General features: G+C 42.0%; 1 protein-coding gene across 5 annotated transcripts in view; it reads right to left on the bottom strand.

Moving 5' to 3' along the window:
* Window positions 1-20,545, bottom strand: part of GLI3 (GLI family zinc finger 3) — a 376,435-nt gene that overhangs the window by 114,448 nt on the left and 241,442 nt on the right. The window lies entirely within an intron of this gene.

The following is a 20,545-nucleotide window of genomic DNA, read 5'->3' as shown; positions in this document are numbered from 1 at the left end:
AAACATCACAAATACTTTTAAATATAAAATTTGGGATTTCATTCTTCACTCCCCCTCCCCTGGAGACTAAAAAGACAACCAATTCAGCAATGACAATGAAATATCAATTCTATACACCGCATAAGAATGAGAGCTATTAATAGAGAATTTACACAAACTCAGACTACCATATTTATATAGCATTTTTGGAGCATTCCAAGTGATGGACATACATTATCTCAGTAACTGTTACAACGGCCCTATCCACCCCCAGCACAGTACCGTTCCAGTGACTGTTGCTGGTGTCTATCATGTTGCTTTTTAGAATGTGAGCCCTTTTGGGAACAGGGTTCCATCTTATTTGTTTGTTATTCCTCTAGGTAAACCACCCTGAGCCATTTTTGGAAGGGCGGTATAGAAATTGAATTAATAATAAAATAATTATAATAATAAGGCAGCCCAGCACTATTGTTCCCATACTGCAGATAAAGAGCTCTGGTTGAAAGAATAGCAACCTGTCCACGACTCATTGCTACAGACTTACAGGGACTCCCCAACTCTTAATCTAACCACCATGCTTCACCACCTCTCAACATCTAAAATTAGAGCTGAACAAAACCATGTTAAAAAAAAAAAATACGTCATTATTCTGCAGGAAAGTAATGAGAATATTTTGAAATTGTCTTCAAGCAGCTACTGTACCTCCTAATCTGGTTTGCCAGCTCAAATGGGGAAAAACCCCGATGAAAGGAAACAGAGGCCCAATTCAGACATAACACAAAACTGGAGGTTGGAGAACCCACGGTTTCGATTTGAAACTTTGAACTGTACCACAGAAGTTCAACTTCTGGTTCCAGGAGAGAACAACCGCTCCCTGCTGCTTGGCTGCTGAGGCCGATTCCAGCACGCTCTACAGCCAGACTGTGGGCAAAGCCTCAGCACATTTGCAGAGTGGCTGGGAGTGGCCATGATCTTGAAGGGGGTGTGCTGAGAGTAATCATGCATTTTTTGAGCCATCGGCCTGCCCTCAACATAGAAAGGACATTTAAATCCCTTTAAATGCCATGCCACACCAGTGCTTCAGACAGTGATGGCACTGCTGCCCTCCAAAGAGCCCTGCACCTAAATAGTTCAGCACAAGCATGATTTTGGGGTGAGTGGGTGGGATTTTGAAAGGCACTATTTACTCCCTGTTACTCAAGAAAGGGAAGGGAATATGAAGACTATCCTAGGAGGGGGGAGAGAGAGAGAGAGAATGAATGAGAATCCTGGGGTCTGACCCACTGTGACCCAGGATGCTGTTGTGAGGGATCACCCCATCAAAGCAGTCCATGCAGACCAAATTACACTTCTACTTCACTGACAGCTTACCAGTCTACTGAGAAAGAGCCAGTCTACTAGGGAGGACCATGCAGTTGTAACCGCTAGGTCTCCCAAAGGACTGCATGCTCACGGGTTGAACTAACCCAACATTGGAGGCCCGCTTGTGTGAGGCCCCCAACTCTCCATGGGAAAAGATAGAACAGAAGCACTGCAACCCACCCACCCTTCCCTGTGAAGACTTTCATGTACCCAAAGGAGATTTGGATGCTCCATGTGTTAGACTTTGGCCCTGTGTGTGGATGTGGGGGGATACTGCAGTCTCATGTGTGGGGACGGATCTTCACTCTCACTCGCATTAAAAATTCCTGGGTTTGGTCTCGTGTTGCAACGTATGCAGATCTGCCGGCATGGGGAGAGGGGAGACTAAGGAGCAAGGGACAGCATGGGAAGAAGGAATCCCCATATGACTGTGCTGTTCAACAGGCTGACAAGCTTGGGATGGGACGTAGTGGCATCCCTGTTGCCTTGCAACTCCATAGCTGGATAGGTGACAGGAAGTGCGGTGCTGGTGCTTGAAGAGGTGGCCAGCGAGAAGTACGGCAGCCATGGAGCGGCCACGTTCCTGGGCAGGTCTGCACTGCTGCCTCTATGGTTGTAGTTTGAAAATCGGCACAAAACCACAGTTATGGTGGCATCTAGGCTTGGACATAATGCTTCGGCGGCCAAACAGGAGGTCTTCGTGGTAAACCTTTATGGTTTTAACCAAACTCCTTCAAACTGGAGTTTGGAGAGGCAAACCGCAGGTCACTTTTGGCTTGAAACTGCAGATTCATGAACTTGGACATAATAGAGTTCCAACCTCTGCCCTGTTTATCTCTGGTTTCCTGTTACATCTGAATTCAGCCAGAGGTTGTTTCACTCAGCTCCTCAGCTACCAGTGCCACTATCCTACAAGTAGCATACTTCACTCTCAGCATTTGGGACATATTTCTTCAACTCTCCAGTTGTCTCCTCTTAATTTGTTCCTTTTTGTTTTCTTTCCCTCATCCTTTGGTGATCATGAATTCCTAATAAGCTGTGGAGAAGTTGGGGATTAATAAGAACTATAAAATATATAATCTATATAACTTCTGATGGGCTGACTTGAGATCTCTCATTTGTCCTTAAACTATACACACAAACCTCCCCACTAAAACTATCTACGTATATTAAACCAGCTGAAGTTACTGAAGCACATGGAATGGAGCCATTGACATCTTTATGAGAGTCTAGACCACGGAACTATTCTTTCCAGTTCAGGGTCCATAAGTTTAGAATCTGGAGCATTTACAATTAGCAGAAGGTACTGTTCTCTTGATGTGGAAAAGGCAGGAAATCCCCTCTCCTATTATACTAGGCCTGCCCAAGTCAGTGGATTCATAAGCCTTATTCAGACATTAGGTTGTATATGTGTACAGGTGTCTCTGCTTATATATTTTAGTTGAATGACTAAACACGTCTTCACTTAACAAGTGAATCTAAGTGCAAGCCCCTAAAATTTAGGGCGCAGAGAGAAAGTGTACACAGAGTCTACATGCATTGAATATAATGTATGGATAGGACTACATGGTTTGCCAAACACAGGATCAGTGTTGCACACCACTGTTTCTTTTGTGCATCAAGACAACTCTGAGGTCCACACGCACTTGACAACCTCGATAGCTCATCAGGCTAGGTCCCAGCTTCAGATTCTGAGGTTCCTGATCTAAACTCTGGAGTTCCTAACTGGTACATAAATCTGGCAACTAAAGAAGGACCATTTATTAAGACTGCAGTCAAATGGAATAGAATGATAAATTTAAAAAAGAGTGTTCATTATGTCAGCTCTTCCCTTGCCTTGGTAAATCATCCTTATTGAACTGTTTTGATTCAATTAGAAACAAATTATATCCAATGGATCCTGAGTTTGAGAACTACAACACGGCAGCTCTTCTTCTTCAGGTGCTATCTCCTACCAGAGGTTAGCAATCATTAACGCTATTCTGATTTTGGACGAAAGCATTGGAGGATAATTATTTGACAGGACAATGTCACAACAAGCTGGTACTAAATCAAAGGTTCTCCATATGTTTGTTTTTCAGTGTGGCAAAGCAAATCATTGTGGAGTCAGATGAAAAATCCAGTAATTGATTCTGAGAATCAAACTGTGAAACTGCAAGAAAATAAAGAGAGGGCCTAAATTCAGTTATTAGCCAAATCTTTTGAGGAAAATTCCAAAAGGAAATAACTTGCCTGGCAATGGCTTTTCATCACATTTTAATGATGTGATCCTTTGGAATAGCAACAGTATTTACAACATCAGAATTGCAAAGCTGTGCAGAGAGTCCATTCTCATCAGGAAAGTTAGGCTGCCTGCCTCAGCTAACCAGTTCACTCTCTGGCAAGGCAGGGATTAAGCCAGTTACCAACATGCTGCAGCCCAGTTGGCTGACCTCAACCAAATGAGTTTTGGCCCCCCCTTTCTCCAACAACGAAAACACAGGAAAGCCACAGGCAGCAGCTGGGAGAACCATGAAGGACAACAAATTCATTTGACATTGGTGCCTTCAAACATTATATTTACTTTTAAAAAAAAAGAAAATAAAGATCTTCCCCATTTTGTCACTGATCATAAGAACAAAAGAACAGCCCTGCTGGATCAGGCCCAAGGCCCATCTAGTCCAGCATCCTGTTTCGCACAGTGTTAATTAAAGATGGATTCTATTCTGTTCCAGTTTAGACAAAGGATTATTATTCAGTTTTATAGCATGCACAAAACTAAGTGTGCACAAATAAAAGATTATAAGTCCCAACTGAAGGTTTACCATCTAAGCAAGACAAAAATAAAATAATATTCATTCGTAATCCATGCTTGTAAACTGTCAATCTCCTGGTCACATGTAAGTAAGAATCGCCTCCAGGAAGATAAACTTGTGTAAAACTGGACAATCAAGCTAGAAATGTTATGGCTTTGCTTTCTTTCTTTCCTGAGTCATCAGATGTTCAGAGCAGGCTTTGCATAACCTGTTTTCTTGAGAGACAAAAGCACCAGTGTCTCTCTTTTATGTTTGTGAAAAATATATGTTTTCAAATTAAAAGGCTGAGAGAGAACAGTTGAGAAGCAGACTTAGTGGCACTTATAAGTAGACTCTTTTTCATTTGCACTCATTGTATCTATGATGATTATACAGCCAGAGCCTTGTTTATTCTTGGTGTTATATAAACCTTTTATTGTAAATACAATGAAGTGACACATCAGTCTTCTGGGCCAAAATATTACCCTAAAACTAAATGAGCTCTGACGTTTGTTGCAGCAATAGGATATGACTGGAAGTTAAGCATCCATTGGATATGTCTATATGTGCACCAGCCTAAGGGTGGTTCACCATTTATGTACATCACTTGATAACTTTATATCTCTACATTGTATTACTGTGATAGTTGATGACTGACAGCTGACCTGTGTTGTCTGATTCCATTAAAAAAAACATTGTCTTTGGTGATGCAAGAAGATACAAGATTCTACCCATGGTGTTATTTTTGTGATGGCTCATTCCTGTATGCAAGGCATCATTTGTTGCAGTCATTAAGTGATGAACATTAACATTAAGTGGTGAACATAAATCAAGCCACAGTTCATAAGTGTTCACAATATCTAACTCTTCTGATCCAGCAGCACATTCTGGTTACCAATGATTAGTAACCTCCTGGCAGCATGAAAAAATAGTTGCCACAAATATGTGAAAGAGGAAAAATATGCTAATCGGTGTACCAACATTTTCAAGGATGAAAATATGCCAGTTCAAGTTATTAATTATTACAAGATTTGACACCCCAAGTAGCTTTCAGAATCTCAGCCAGGACAGCTGGTAAGGGCAGCATCTAATGAAAGGCCAAAAAGGAGAATTAGGTGGACAGAACTGCCACTTTTCTGCAACAGATTTCAGTGTCCTGTTTCTTTCCCAAACAATAATCTATCAAAATATATCCCTCTCACAAATACTACTCCCTTCTTGGCCTCTGCCTGCTACTTCAACCCTTGTGAAAAAAAATCACCAAGTCTCTGACAGTCTAAATTGTTGGAAGCAAAATTACGTTTACAGAACAGCAAACACAAGCTAATCAATTTAATCTGAATAAATCTTTCCTGGTTGCAGTACTTCAGGTTGCTTACCTGTAACTGGGGTTCTTCTAGTGGTCATCTGTCCAGTCACACAGATGGGCTTCACGCTAGTGTGAAGAAGCATCCAGAACCTCACAAGCTCTTTTACCTCTCTCTCTCTCTCTCTCTCTCTCCAGATGAATGGTTAGGCCCCTCCCCTCTGTACCTAGGTCACGTGCTCCAACCCTCCTCCTCAGTTCTGGAGTCTGCCACTACACAGTTCTGCAGCAGGGCAAGTTGAGAGGGTGTGTGAATGGACAGAACCCCATTTACAGGTAAGCAACCTAAAGTTCTTCTAAGTGGTCTCTGTCCATCACACAGATGGGTGTATCTCAAGCTCCTGTTAACATCTGAGGAGGGAAGCAGAGTTCCGAGACCAGGAAGATAAAATTTGTGACAATGTTGTATAAGACTAAATTTGAACAGATAGGACTGTAACAAAAGACGTCAATTAACTTTTTTATTAGAAGTAACAGTGGCAACAATGAACTTTAAATGGAACTCTTAATGAAACAGATTTCCCAAAGGTTGAGTCATTGTGAGCCTGAACATCCAGAACATAATGTTTAAAAAAGGTTGTAGGCAAAGACCAGGTCGCTGCTTAATATATGGTGTCTAATGGGAGTCTCTGATAAAAGGCTGTGGAGGCAGCAACAGTCCTGGTTGAATAAGCCTTCAGCTTAGCAGGAGGATCCAGTCCAGCTACTTGATGCACCAGTTTAATTGCATGAACTATCCAGGCTGAGATAGATTGTGAAAATACCCTCTGGCCCTTATGTGGCCCACCGTACATCATGAACAAAGCCGTGGAAGACCTGAAGGGTGCTGTACACTGAATATAAAAAAGCCAATGCCTTTCTAATGTCCAAGGTATGCCATCCGCGCTTTTCCTATGAAGATGGATTTGTCCAAGGTATGCCATCTGCGCTCTTCCTCTGAAGATGGATTCGGGGAAAATACTGGCAAAGAAATGACCTGTGATCTGTGAAAAGTTGAAACTTCTACTCTCAAAACAGCTTTCTCTTTCTGGAAAATCAGGCAAGGTGGATCTGAACACAGGGTTCTCAGTTCTACCACTCTATGTGCAGAAGTCATTGCACCTAGGAAAACTGTCTTTAAAGTCAGTAAACAGAGATCACATGTCTCCATGGGCTTGAAAGGCTTCCCCATGCAGACTGATAGAACACGTGGCATATCCCATGGCAGAGCCACTGAAGGAGTGTCTGGGTGAAGGCAAGTCAACCCTTTTAAGAACTGCTTAACTTCTTGAAGTGCGAACAAGGAAGGAGATGAAGGTGGAGTAATCCAATATGCGGATATGGCAGCCAAGTGGACCCTAACTGAAGACAAAGAATGTCCGGATTTCTTGAGCTACGATAGATGAGACAGGATGATTGGAACCTGAACCATGGTAGGATCATCATCACCGAGGCCCTTCACGTATTCCATAAAGCACTTCCATTTAGCTCTATAGGAAGTCATAGTGGAGGGCTTTTTACTTGCCACAATTATTTCCCTCAATTTTGTGGGCCAGTCAGCCGGATCTGCCATGCCGTTAAATGAAGCCTCTGCACGTCCGGATGGAATAGCTTCCCCTTCTGCTGTAACAGTAGTGATGGGAACAGGGGACAACGGAAGAAATGTCTCCTGGACAGGTGTAGCGGATACGGAAACCAAGGGTAGTGCAGCCACCATGGCGCTATGAGTATGCAAGAGGGTGTATGACCCCATCCTGCCTTGTCGGTTTATATAGGACTTCACTGTGCTATTGTTCCAAATAATTGATATGATGACCTTCTTCTGTCTTAGAGCAATGTCCATTCAGATGAAGCCCTTTGAGGTGAGCCCCCCCAACTGTTTTTGGAGGCATCTATAGTGACATGCACCTGAGGATTTGTCCCATTGAATAGCATGGACTAATGGAGGTTCTGATGTGAGGTCCACCAAGTCAGGGCAATTTGAACCTGGTTTGGAAGATATAACAGCCTGAAGTTCAGGTGTCTGGTCGGATGAAAAACGTCCAGGAATCAGCATTGGAATGGCCTCATATGGAGTCTGGTCATTGGTAAAACTGCAGTAGTGGAGGCCATGAGTCCTAACATTCACTGAACTTGGCGTGCAGTGTGAGTTGATGTTCATATGGTAGGCCAAGTCCCTGATATGTTCAACACGCTCTTCTGGTAAAGTCACTGAAGCTGTGATGGAGTTGAACATAATTCCTAAGAACTTTATCTTGCGAATAGGCATTAGTTGGGACTTCTTGTAATTTACTTTTAAACCCAACTGTTCCAGAAGAGTTATGGTGTCTTGAAGGTCTCTTTGAAGACAGGTTGGGGACTTCACAGCCAGCCACCAATCATTTAAAGAGGGGCAAAATTGAACCCCCTTCTCCTGTAGATGTCCTACCACTACTGCCTTACACTTTGTGAATACCCTCGGGGCTAAGGATAGACTGAAGGGCATGGTTTTGAATAGGAATGTGTTTGTGCCAACCTGAAAACCTAAGTCGATGTGTCACCCTGAAGAGGCACAGCTGGCACATGAGTATTGACCACAGGAATTAATTTTTGGAGGCTTTCACTGTGGCCCCTGGAAACTTCCTTTGCTCTGTGATGGTACCTTCTGTGGACAGATGAGGGGGATCTCCTACCAGGCTGATAAGAATGGGCAGGATAAGTGTATCCTGGAGACCTGGATCTTGATCTATATGGAGCTCCACTATTACATGCCCAGTAATAGTCAGCATGGTGATAGAAAACTCTTCTATGCCCAGAGGAAATATGATGGGGACCTTCTCTGTCATAACTATCATACTCCCTTTCATTTTCATATCTAGCATCAAATAAAAAATCACCTCCCTCCACATTTATGTCCACGTAGGGGTGGTACCTAATGGAGTGGTAGGGTGAATGTGAGGACCCACTGACTCATGTTCTGTCCCTTGGAGAATAGACCATAGCCCTGGAGTCATCAACCCACGACTCCTCATCTGACTCCTCCTCTATCCCCACTGGGTACCGGTAATCTGACCTGCTTGCTGACGGTGGGTGAACAGGGGCTTTGAGCTGTTTTTGGAATCTCGCCCTGAAAATAGACTTGGGGTAGTTTGCACTCCAAAAGAGCGCCACATTGGGGATCAATGCGGTGGCATAATCCAAATGCTTGAAATCTCCCCCATATAACAAAAACATAACCCCAAGCTCCCTGCATGTATAAAAACTGGTGGGACAAAGAGAAAGGGTACCTCAGTGGTAGAGCATCTGGTGCTCAGATCAATCCCTGGCATCTCCAGATAGGGCTGGGAAAAACTGCTGCCTGAAACTTTGGAGTGCCACTACCAGTAATGTAGACAATACAGAACTATATGGACTAATGATCTGACTCATTATAAGCCAGTTTCCTATGTTCCTATACGGTTCAGCCCAGACTTTTCCCATACATGCCATCTTCCCTCCTAGGGAAGCATTCAAACATCAGTTCCTCCCACCCCAACTCAAACCTGCAGCCTAAAGTGGTACAGTCCAGGAAAAGCTTTATTACTCTGTTTATATAAACAGGTTCAAAGTCACTTGCTCCTTATCTTACATGAAGTCACAGGTCTCCAGAGTAGAGTGCTAGTTGATGAATGTATGGCTCTTACACACAGACATAAGATAAACATATTTTTAATCAACATTAAACATTCGCGAGCACACTTACAACTGGCATTTCCAGGCCTAAAAATGTGAGCTACTATGGCAAGAACACATAATATACAGCACTTTCACATGGCTGAGGTGACTCTTGATAAAATCATGCAAATATCAGGTTTCCTTTAAAAACATTTTTCTAGCCTTCATATTTGCAAAGAAAGTCTTGTAAACATGACTTCAGCATGTGGTCAAAAAAGGTGAAAAAAGGCAGGAAGCAAATAAAATGAATTCCAACTTATATTATTTAAAAAATTATGGATTTGGGGAGTCATTCTCATTATTTTTATGAGCCTGACTCAAATCTCTAGATGTAGCAATAGAAGGGATTATGACTCACTAAGCTGACAAGGAGGCACTGGGTTCTGACTAGCCTAGTGACCTTTGACTGTTGTTTAGCTACATATGATCCCTGCAATTCTTCATTTAGGTTAGATGACATTTATTTAGACAACATTAAAGCATTCCTTTTCTGTTAAGGGGCCGAAGAGAATGCATAACTAGCAGTCACAGTGCCAGAATTTAGCAGTCTCAGGCAACAAGCTATTTATTGGCCACATTTCTCTTGGTTAAACCTCATTGTTTTCTTGCTGACTATAATGGACCAAAGCCTTTGTCTCAGAGCAAGCTCATGTGAGGAGAAGAAAAATGCTGAATCATCCCTGCTGAGCTTTCTGGCAGGGCTTCTCCTAAAACATTTCTGTAATTTTTGGTAGATTCAAAAGGCTGCCACCGCCACTCGATTATTGACAGAGTTTAACACACACACCCTGGGCTTGGGTTGGAATCCCAGTGAAACTCTTTTTCTTTTGCTATTGGAAAAAGTACAAAAACCTTCCACATGCAAGCCTACACGGAGTGAGAAAACCGATAGCTGTTGATCACCTGAGGCGTGTTTGCACCAGAGTAAAACCCATGTCAGTCCCCCTCTTTCTCCTGAGTTAAAAACCCCACTCGGAGAGGCTCGTAAAAGAAAAGAAATAAAAACAGTTTTATTCAAATGCTACAGACTGCTTCCATCTGAGGCTTTCTCAGCTTTTAATTACAGGTAAAAATACTCAGTCAGTTACAATAACACTTCAAAAAGCACCCCGATTTAAAAATCATGCTTACCCAAGTTGCAAAGAACAGAGATGTAGGAAAATACAAAAGCATACTTAAAGGCTTCCAGAGTATTTTGCAATGCCCTGGCAGGATGGGCGCAGGCTAGTGTTTCTTAGGTTAATTACTTTAAAGGTAAGCAATCATAGAACAGTATCAGGGATATACAAAACACACACACATAAAGAAATAAAAAGTCTCACACAAAATCTGACTAAACAGTTTTTTCCCTAGACTAACCTTCCCGAAACCAAAGCCCTGGCTTCGTTTTCTTGAACTCATCAAACCCTGGTTGAGAATCAAAACCCTGCAGTTCCAATCTTCCAAGATCTGCAGTCATCCTCCTTCGGCCATCCTCCCTGCCCACATATGTTTTTCTCACCTCCAGCTAGCTTCTTCTCACAAATAACTCCTTCTTCCTCCCAATGACACTTTCAGTCCCACCCACCTGGTGTGCTGATTGGCTGAGCCCTGGAATTCACCAACTTGTCAGTCAGTAGTAGTAGTAAATAAGGATATAAATATAACGCTCTTCAACCAAAGAAGCGGTTTCTCAAAGCAGTTTACATAGAAAAATAAATACATAAATAAGATGGTTTCCTGTCCCCAAAGGGCTCACAATCTAAAAAGAAACATAAGGCAGATACCAGAAACAGCCATTGGAGGGATGCTGTGCTGGGGCTGGGGAAACATGTTCTGTAAACATGCTGTCATAAAGAATCATGTTGGGTAAGTCTTTACATGGATCTGCATAAGATCAACCACTGAGACAGGGCAATCAATCAGTCAATCAATCAGTCAATCAATCAGGACAGGTTTCACTTTGGTTAACTGTTTAGGGGTGGGGTGGCTGATCACTACACTGACTCTCACCTGTCTTTTTGCTTCTAAACCCAGGATATTAAATTCTTCCTTGTCAAAAGTTATCCTACCTCCCTACCCCTCTGTCCCATTCCTCCAGATCAATGAACCTAAATGCTACCCCTCCAAGCCACCTCGGAGCCCACTGGCTACCACTTACCACAGTGTGGCTTGTAGCCACTGGCTTCCTTCCTCATATTCAGCACCATCCTATTTGCTTCATGCTTCTATGGCTCTTTCAACATTCCTAGTCCATCAGCCTCACCTATACCCCACAACCCATACATTAAAAGTGAGCATCAATAGTGTCCAGGTGTCTTAGTTAACTCAGGAGGATGAATTGTAGCTGATCCACATGTATCACTGTCATTAAGGAAACCAGTGTTGAGAAGAGAACAGTTCTTCCCCGCTCATCTTGAAAAACATAGACCTTCCTACCCAGTCAAATGTACCACATAGTTCTCTAGCTAAAAGTCATATTGGTAAGCAAAATGTGTTAATATCCTATGAAACTGCACTTCCCTTTTAAATGAATCACAGAATAAGTCTTCTGTTCAAATACCCTAGTTGTCAATCAAGTAAATGAGCTAGGTTGAACTAAAGGTAATCCAAATTACAGAGTAGGGCTGCACAATTTTGGCCCTCCTGCAGATCTTGGACTTCAACTCCCATCATCCCTGACTGTTGGCTACTATGGCTGGGGATGATGGGAGTTCTAGTCCAAAGCCAAGTGGAGGGCTGAAGCTGTGCAGTTCTGATCTACAGGAAGAAGAAGGAAAATCCTATGGTCACAAGTCAATATGATCTGGAGAGAAAAATTCCCACTGAAGACCAAATAGCAAAATCAGTCAAACACGAAGTATGATCCAAACCCATTTGCCAAGATAAACCATTTTAGATGCAACTGGATACCACCCCTCCTTCTGTGTCAAAAATCCCATTTACACATATATACTGTTGATGCCACATGCCAATGGGTGATTGCCCCCAAATGTATTCAAATACATATGAAGACTGATGGTGTTTACATAACATGCAAGTGATGTCCCTCTCAAGGGGTCAAGAATTGCTCAAATGTGATGTAAACATGCTGTCATAAAGAATCATGTGGGGTAAGTCTTTACATGGATCTGCATAAGAGCAATCACTGAGGCAGGGCAATCAATCAATACAGATACATGTAAAGGCAGGCATCCACAAATCCATTTGTCAGCTCACTAGTGGTGTGCCCCCAGCCCCCTGGCATGTAGGACAGCCAGAACCAGAGATTTCATTTCTCTAGAGGTCTCATTTCCACTGCCATTTTGACAAGGTAATAACAGGAATCCTTTCCAAGCAGTAGGAGCTACCACTCCTACTCCGAACTCCTACTATTTCTTACTATCTTCATATCCCAGTACAAATGAGAGATGATCCAATTCTCTCTAAGCCCTCTGCCTGTGTGCCAGAAAGGATTCGGGAGAAGAGAGGGGATTGGTGGCAACCACAGATAATGGTTGGCTAGTGAGTTAAGCCTAAATTTGTGGACCCATGTGTAAAGGAGGTATAAATATGTACCATCCTGGAGAAAGGGTTTAAATAAAAATCAAATTATACTTGAACCATAATAGAAATAGCATTTTTATTGTGAAATGGTGGTTCAAATGTTCTTCGACCACAATAGCAGTAAACAGAAAACCGCAAGGGGAATAATCTTCTTCTTCTTCTTCAGACTCCCACTGAGTTCCAGGGTTTAATCATGTACTTTACTCCCACTTTGAAATCACTCTTACATTAAAGTGCTTAGCTTTGGCTAGGTTGAGCTAAGATTGTCTTCAAAGATATAGCAATCACCATTTTGAGCCTACCAAAAGCTCTTTTCTCCCCAAATTTGTTTCAGAAGGTTTGTCCCAAATGTTATACCTCTGATCTTTTTGATTTCCAAACTATGGTGTGAAGACGTGTGATACAGAACTACTGCTGTAGCTAAGCATGGCTGGCCATATGAGCTACCTGCATGGGGACTGCCTGGAAACCCTATGGAAACCATCTGAGCAATGTGGAATAAATGGAATAAGACATTGGTATAGTTGATAATGGCCAGTTTGTACCTATTAGTCCTTTTCTACAACTTGGCCTAAAGGTAAAGTAAAGTTGTGCCCTTGAGTCAGTGTTGGCTCCTGGCAACAACAGAGCCCTGTGGATTTCTTTGGTAGAATACAGGAGGAGTTTACCATTGCCTCCTCCCGCGCAGTGTGAGATGATACCTTTCAGCACCTTCCTATATTGCTGCTGACCAATATAGGTGTTTCTGGGAAACATACCAGTGGGGATTCAAACCAGCAACCTCTTGCTCGCTAGGAAAGTCATTTCTCTGCTGCACCATTAGGAGACGTCAAAAGCTCAATTGTTTTGTACACTCGTTCAGAAGAGTTGGTGTAACTCACATTCCCCTCCTCCAGTGGGTTAGAACTTCACAATATTTATGCAGTTTGCCATGACTCAACCACAATAACAGCAGGGCTGAAACACTTCTTTGTTAACTAGACTTTAAGAACTGCATATTATATAAGGCAGGATATATGTTGAAATTAGCTTGTGTGTACAATGACTTTTTTGAAATATGCTAGTGAGCTGGTTTATCCCCTTGAAGCCTCTTGATGTGTTTAAACTGCCTGTCAAGAATACATTAGTGTGCAGACATATAATACCAGCACTCACCCCCTCAAAAAGAGAGGGTCAAAGAAAAGTCACCAACTTTCTCTCACTTAATGCTTCTAAGCTAAGCTAATTTAATAGGTATTTGTTTAACATGTCTTCCTATTTCACTAAGAGAAAAAATTCAGCCCAACCATTTTTGGGAGATTCACTGGCTGTTATCTAAGCAACTGATGTGCTGTATGTGGTCATTAGAGTCTTCAGCTCTGAAATTATAGCCAGGATGAACAAGAGTCTGCTTGAATGTTGATTGGAAGTGGGTGGGGATTGATTAGAAGAAAGCAGAACTATGTAGTAATAAAAATATTTTTAAAAACATCTGTGCACCGAGCCACATATTTAAACGCTAAAGAACCTTTCACTATTGACTTCACAACCATTAGATGTTTTCAAATTAACAGCACTTCTCACATCCAGGTCTCTGCATTTTATCTTCTTTATTCTTTCAAATCCTGAAATTGCTTGGATAAGAGTGGGGGCGCTTAAAAAAAAAATACATACATTTCTAAGAGCAGCCTGAACTTTTAGGGGAAATTGAAGAGGCTTTCTGTCAAGTACAGCTAAATCCTGCCTTTCTATATCAAAACCCCTTGCTAGAAAATTACTGTGCAGATGATAAGGCTGAAAGATATAATAAAAAGTGACTCTACTCAATTTACACTGCAATATTGGTATGACTGAATATTTTTCATTCAGGTGACTGATAAAATCGCTAAACTGTATTGGAGATAAATAAAGGAGGCTTCTGTCAAGAATAAACACCATTAATCATGAAGTCTCACCCTCAAGAGTGACTGTGCTATGCATCTGCACAAATACACAGTTGCAAGTGGCATGCAGCCACTTGCTCCTTTCCCCTTGTTTGTTTAAAGAATGTGGAAACTTCTCCTTTTATTTCTTTTTATATTTCCACCTTCCCACATGCTAGCACTGCATGTTTGAGATACTAATCTTCAAAAGCTGGATACAACTCTTTCTATGAAGCTGTTGTGTATATCACTCATATAACACAGTATGTGTATTATTATCCACATTTGACTCAACTTTGCATCATGTTCTCTATTAAAAAGCAGACATCTCTCAAAGCACCATGAGGCAGATCTGAATTATTATTGCACACCACATGTATATTAATTGCAGTTAGCTTAATTGCACATCAGCTTGCATATCCATTTGCCTTTTTTATTTCTGTGCAGAACTGACAACAATAATCTTACTGCGACCTAGTTGGGACACTTGTCTGCAACAGCAAATATCATATTGTGGATATTTATGGGATCCCTACTGACCCTTCTGTTTTCCAAAGTATTTTGAGTTGTATTTTGAGACCAACTAATTTTCCCCATTGAAGACATTTATTACAACTTAAAATATTCAATTCTCTTAAAACATCTTAATTCTCTTAAAATATCAATTCTCTTGATGAGCTTAAGAGTAAATTGCCATTCAATTTCATTTACACCATGCTAGCACCGGGGAAATGACTTGACTAGCAAGCCAGAGGTTGCCGGTTCAAAACCCCGCTGGTATGGAAACACCTAAAATGGCCAGCAGTGATATAGGAAGATGCTGAAAGGCATCATCTCATACTGTGCGGGAGATGGCAATGGTAAACCCCTCCTGTATTCTACCAAAGACAACCACAGGGCTCTGTGGTCACCAGGAGTTGACACCAACTCAACGGCACACTTTAGCTTTACCTAGATGCCACTAAAATAACTTTAAAAAGAAATACTATGATATTCCATCAAAATGACATAATGATCCAACAGGCAGATTTTACTCCTCTCTACTTTCTACAGCGTAGTTCAACTGATTTCAGTGGAGCTAACCCAGAATAAACAACCTGAGGACTTCAGTTTACACTTAGTTCTTAAAAATATGCTGCAAAATGAGTGGTCACTATTCTTCAAGTGCTTGGATTCTTTGGAGTATAATAACTTTTCCTCGGAGAATCCTTATGAGGATTCATTACACACCTTCATTGTTTCTATTCATTTTGACTGTCTTTGGACAGTGCCAACTGTCAACTGCCATCTACACCCCACTCCCACCGCAAGGCAATGGGGTACTACTCAGTTAATATTCTAGGAATTTTTTCAAGTGCTTAGACTCTTTGATGTCTGATAAACTTTCCTCGTAATGAATCTCTATGAGGATTCTTTATTTCATTTATTCATTCATTCATTAAATTTTTATACTGCCCTTCCAGAAAGGCTCAGGGCGGCTTACATTAAAACAAAACCATTAAAATTAGTTAACGATTAAAACGAATTATATAACCGCGAAAAACAACAATAATTAACAATTAAAACATAAAACAGCAATTAAACAATCAGAACAATTTAAAAACCCTGAAAACCAGGTTACAACATTAAAACCCATTAAAACAATATTTATTAAAACAAATTAAAACAGTATTAATTAAAAGCCTGGGTAACAGGAGCATCTTTAAAGACTTTTTAAAAGCTGTCAGAGATGGGGAGGCTCATATTTCATTAGGGAGTGCATTCCAAAGCCTCAGGGCAGCAGTGGAGAAGGACCGTCCCTGAGTAGGCACTAGACCTACTCAGGTCCATTTTGGAAAAGTGGTATACAAATCTAATAAATAAATAATAAATAATAGACGAGTTGGTGGCAACTGCAGTCGGGCCTCTTCTAATTATCTCAATGGGTGGTGGGGTTCGTAACGAAAAAGACGTTCTCTTAAGTACCCAGGGCCCAAGCTGTTTAGGGCTTTATAGGTTATAACCAGCACTTTGTATTCTGCCCAGAAATATATCGGCAGCCTGTGTAACTCCTTCAGTACAGGAGTAATATGGTCCCTCCAAGATGACCCAGAGAACAACGTGGCTGCCCCATTCTGGACCAAGTGTAGTTTCCAGACTACATACAAGGGCAGCCCCACATAGAGTGCATTACAGTAATCCAGTCTGGAGGTTACCAGCAGATGTACCACTGTTTTGAGGTCGTTCATCTCAAGAAACGGACGCAGCTGGCATATCAGCTGAAGCTAGAGTGCATTACGTAGAGTGCATTACAGTAATCCAGTCTGTTGGTTACCAGCAGATGTAGCACTGTTTTGAGCTCGTTCATCTCAAGAAACAGACGCAGCTGGCATATCAGCTGAAGCTGATAGAAGGCACTTCTGGCCACTGCCTCAACCTGGTACACAAGGGAGAGGCTCGAATCTAGAAGCACCCCTAGACTGCATATCTGTTCCTTTTGGGGAAGTGTGACCCCATCCAGAACAGGCAGTTCAAAATTATCTCTAGAGTTTCGACCTCTCACAATGAGTACCTTCGTCTTATCTGGATTCAGTCTCAGTTTGTTATCCCTCATTCAGCCCATCACCAACTCCAGGCAGACATTTAGGGAGGTTATGCCCTCTCCTGATGATGCTGACATGGAGAAATAGATTTGGGTGTCATCAGCATACTGGTAGCACCCTGCACCAAATCTCCAAATGATCTCTCCCATCAGTTTCATACAGATGTTAAACAACATCAGAGACAGTATGGAGCCCTGAGGGACACCATACAAAAGTTCAAATTTTGAAGAACAGCAGTCTCCAAGGGATACCACCTGGAACCTGCCCGAGAGGTAGGAGTGGAACCACTGCAAAGCAGTGCCCCCACTCCCAACCCCCTCAGACGCTCCAGAAGGATACTATGGTAGATAGTATTGAAAGCCACCAAGAGATCCAAAAGGACCAACAGAGTCACACTTCCTCTGTCAATTTCCAATTGGAGATCATCCATCAGGCCAACCAAGGCGGTCTCCACCCTATAGCCAGCTCGAAAGCCAGTTTGAAATGGGTCAAGATAATCAGTTTCCTCCAAGACTGTCTGGAGCTCAGAGGCCACTGTCTCAATTACCTTGCATAGCCATGGAAGATCAGAGACAAGCCTGTAGTTACTCAGCAATGAGGGATCCAAGGTAGGCTTCTTCAGAAGTGGTCTAATAATTGCCTCCTTAAGACAAGGAGGCATCCTACCCTCCCTCATTACACACCAAAAGTCTAAACACCTCAAAAAATCCTAAAATATAAACTGAGTACCCAGTGGCTTGCAGGTTGGTGGGTAGTTGGCACTTGGGATGCCACTCATTCCCCACCTCCAAAGCAGTGGGGTCAAAATGAACAGAAGAAATGAAGGTGTGTAATGAAGGCACTAAAGAATCCAAATACTTCAAAAATCCTCCCAAAATAAACTGAGTACCCCAGTGTGTCTGGGGTGTGTAGGCTGTGGTGTAGTTGACACATGGCAGTTGACAGTTGGCACTGTTGAATGACAGTCAAAATGAACAGAAGAAATGAAGGTGTATAATGAATCCTCATAGGGATTCATTATGAGGAAACGTTATTAGACAGCCAAAGAATCTAAACACTTCAATATTCCTAAAAACTAAGCTGAGTACCCCACTGCCAGTGCCTTGCAGGTGTGTGTGTGTGGGGGGGGGTAGTTGACCCATGGCAGTTGGCACTGTCGAATGACAGTCAAAATGAACAGAAGAAATGAAGGTGTATAATCCCTCATAGGGATTCATTATCCCTCATAGGTATTCATTATGAGGAAAAGTTATTAGACACCAAAGAATCCAAACACTTGAAAAATAGTGATTGCACATTTTGCTCCATAACTCCACTTCTACAAGGGATAGCGCTTAGTTTTAAAATAAATAAATAAATCTGGGGATCCATGTTAGAGTTAGGATAGGGCAACTTTGAATCCCCATTATTTCCTATGGTGGAAATATACAAAATCGGTAAAAACTAAAAAAGAAAATCATTAAAAATCAATCAACTGCCCCACTGCCTTGGAATTTGGATGGTAGGTGGCACCCATGGGGACATACCCACCATCCCTGGTGCCCCTAGGACCATTATAAATGGTCTGAATCAATGCAAATCCAAATCAAATTGATTCAAATCCATATCAAATTTGGGGTGATTCGGGGGGACATATTCAGACACAAAACAAACCAGGGGTGATTATATTTGGGCACAAAATATAAACATACCTTGAAGGGGTATTTATTGAATAAAACCAAATCGAATAAAAAATTGATTCATGTACATCCCTAATGCAGAACTGGTTCAATCAGGAACCAAACCACAGCAAACCGGGCCGGTTTAAGTGATATGATCGCAAACTGCTCTGAACCAGTTCGAACTGGTTTGTTGAACTGACCGGCCCAGCCAACTGGTTTGATTGAATTGGTTCACATACCTGTGGTTCAGTCTGAACTTGAACAGAATTTAGACCAAGATGTGCCAAGCCGTCTGTGCACAACCCTACTTAGGAACTCAGTATTTCATTCATTCATTCTTTGCATTTCTATCCCGCTCTTCCTCCAAGGGTTAGGGTTAAGGTACACCCAGAGAGGTGTACATGTTTATGTTTATCCTTAGAACAATCCTGTGAGGTGGGTTAGGCTGAGAGAGAAGTGACTTCCCAGAGTCACCCAGTGAGTTTCATGGCTGAAAGGGGATTTGAATTCAGGTCTCTCCAGTCCTCGTCCAACACTTCAACTGCTACGCCAAATGGCTCTTTCTCTCTCTCTCAAAAATGTTTAACCTGTGATGTAGAATTTTCTGAAACTTCAAAAAATATTTTCAATGTGTTACTGTAATTCTCAATACTAAATTTGCCTCAATGACTGTGGCACGTGCGCGTACACACACACACACACACACACACACACACACACACACACTCTCTCCATTGTAAAGATAGGCAGTTGATTAAGGCATGAAACTATATAGAAATGTGAAAGTCAGGACAAAATGATGACACAGTGCAAAATGATGACATGACGTCTTCTATCATAAAGTGACCTTTTGCAGATTTTATGGCCCAGGTCTATATGGAACGCAATCTTGTCGGCGGGCCCACACCATTTGACCTGCAGAGCAGCGTGTCAGGAGCAAGCCATACCTGAAACAATCTGGAGATAAAGGAGAGCCAGACTCTAACATGGCATCTGACATAGATAGGAGCCCCATGGAGGTAACAACCTCTCAACACCAACCAGAGTTCACCTTTCCCAAGGACATCTCATTTCTAGAAAATGAGAAAAATGAGATATGGGAAGATCCCCACTTCCATCTAGACCCCTGCCCCAGCTCTAGACTTCTCACTGTCGCCTCCAGGACCCTAAGAGTAGTAGTGATGATGAGTGGGGATCGAAGCCCAGAACTAGGAAGCTTCCCTTCCCCTCACCATACCCACAGGGAGGTGTAACCCCCCATAAGCTAGATGATACTTGATTTAGGCCTGTGAGTAAGGCACAGGAGGAATGGGCTCTGCCCATGCTTAAAAAGATTACAGAAAGAGAGGAAACAGTTTTGATGGAGGATCACCTTATATTGTTTCTGGAGAAGAAAGATATATACATACACACATGCCTTTAACCTCTTGATTAAGATGAGAGTGAATTGCATATTTAAAGTTGTCCTTGAACTACTGTTCATATGGTTACAAAGAAGGAAGAATTGGTGGCCAAGGGCAGTTACAAGCCTAATGAATCCCTTTACAATAAGGGATTCATGGAGATCTCTTTCCCAAGGTAATCAGCCCCAGATCTCTTTATAGAGGGGGGTGGGAGATTGCATAAATCTGTCCTCAACCAATTCCTAAAGCAAATGATGGCTCAAGTAATAGACATGCTATTAAAATGGAATAAAGTAGAGCCCCTGTGCGCTAATGAGGTT

The sequence above is a fragment of the Hemicordylus capensis genome, chromosome 6 (assembly GCF_027244095.1).
Source record: "Hemicordylus capensis ecotype Gifberg chromosome 6, rHemCap1.1.pri, whole genome shotgun sequence".
NCBI lineage: Eukaryota > Metazoa > Chordata > Lepidosauria > Squamata > Cordylidae > Hemicordylus > Hemicordylus capensis.
The sequence above is the reverse complement of the archived record's forward strand: the minus strand, read 5'-3'. Positions and strand labels throughout refer to the sequence as shown.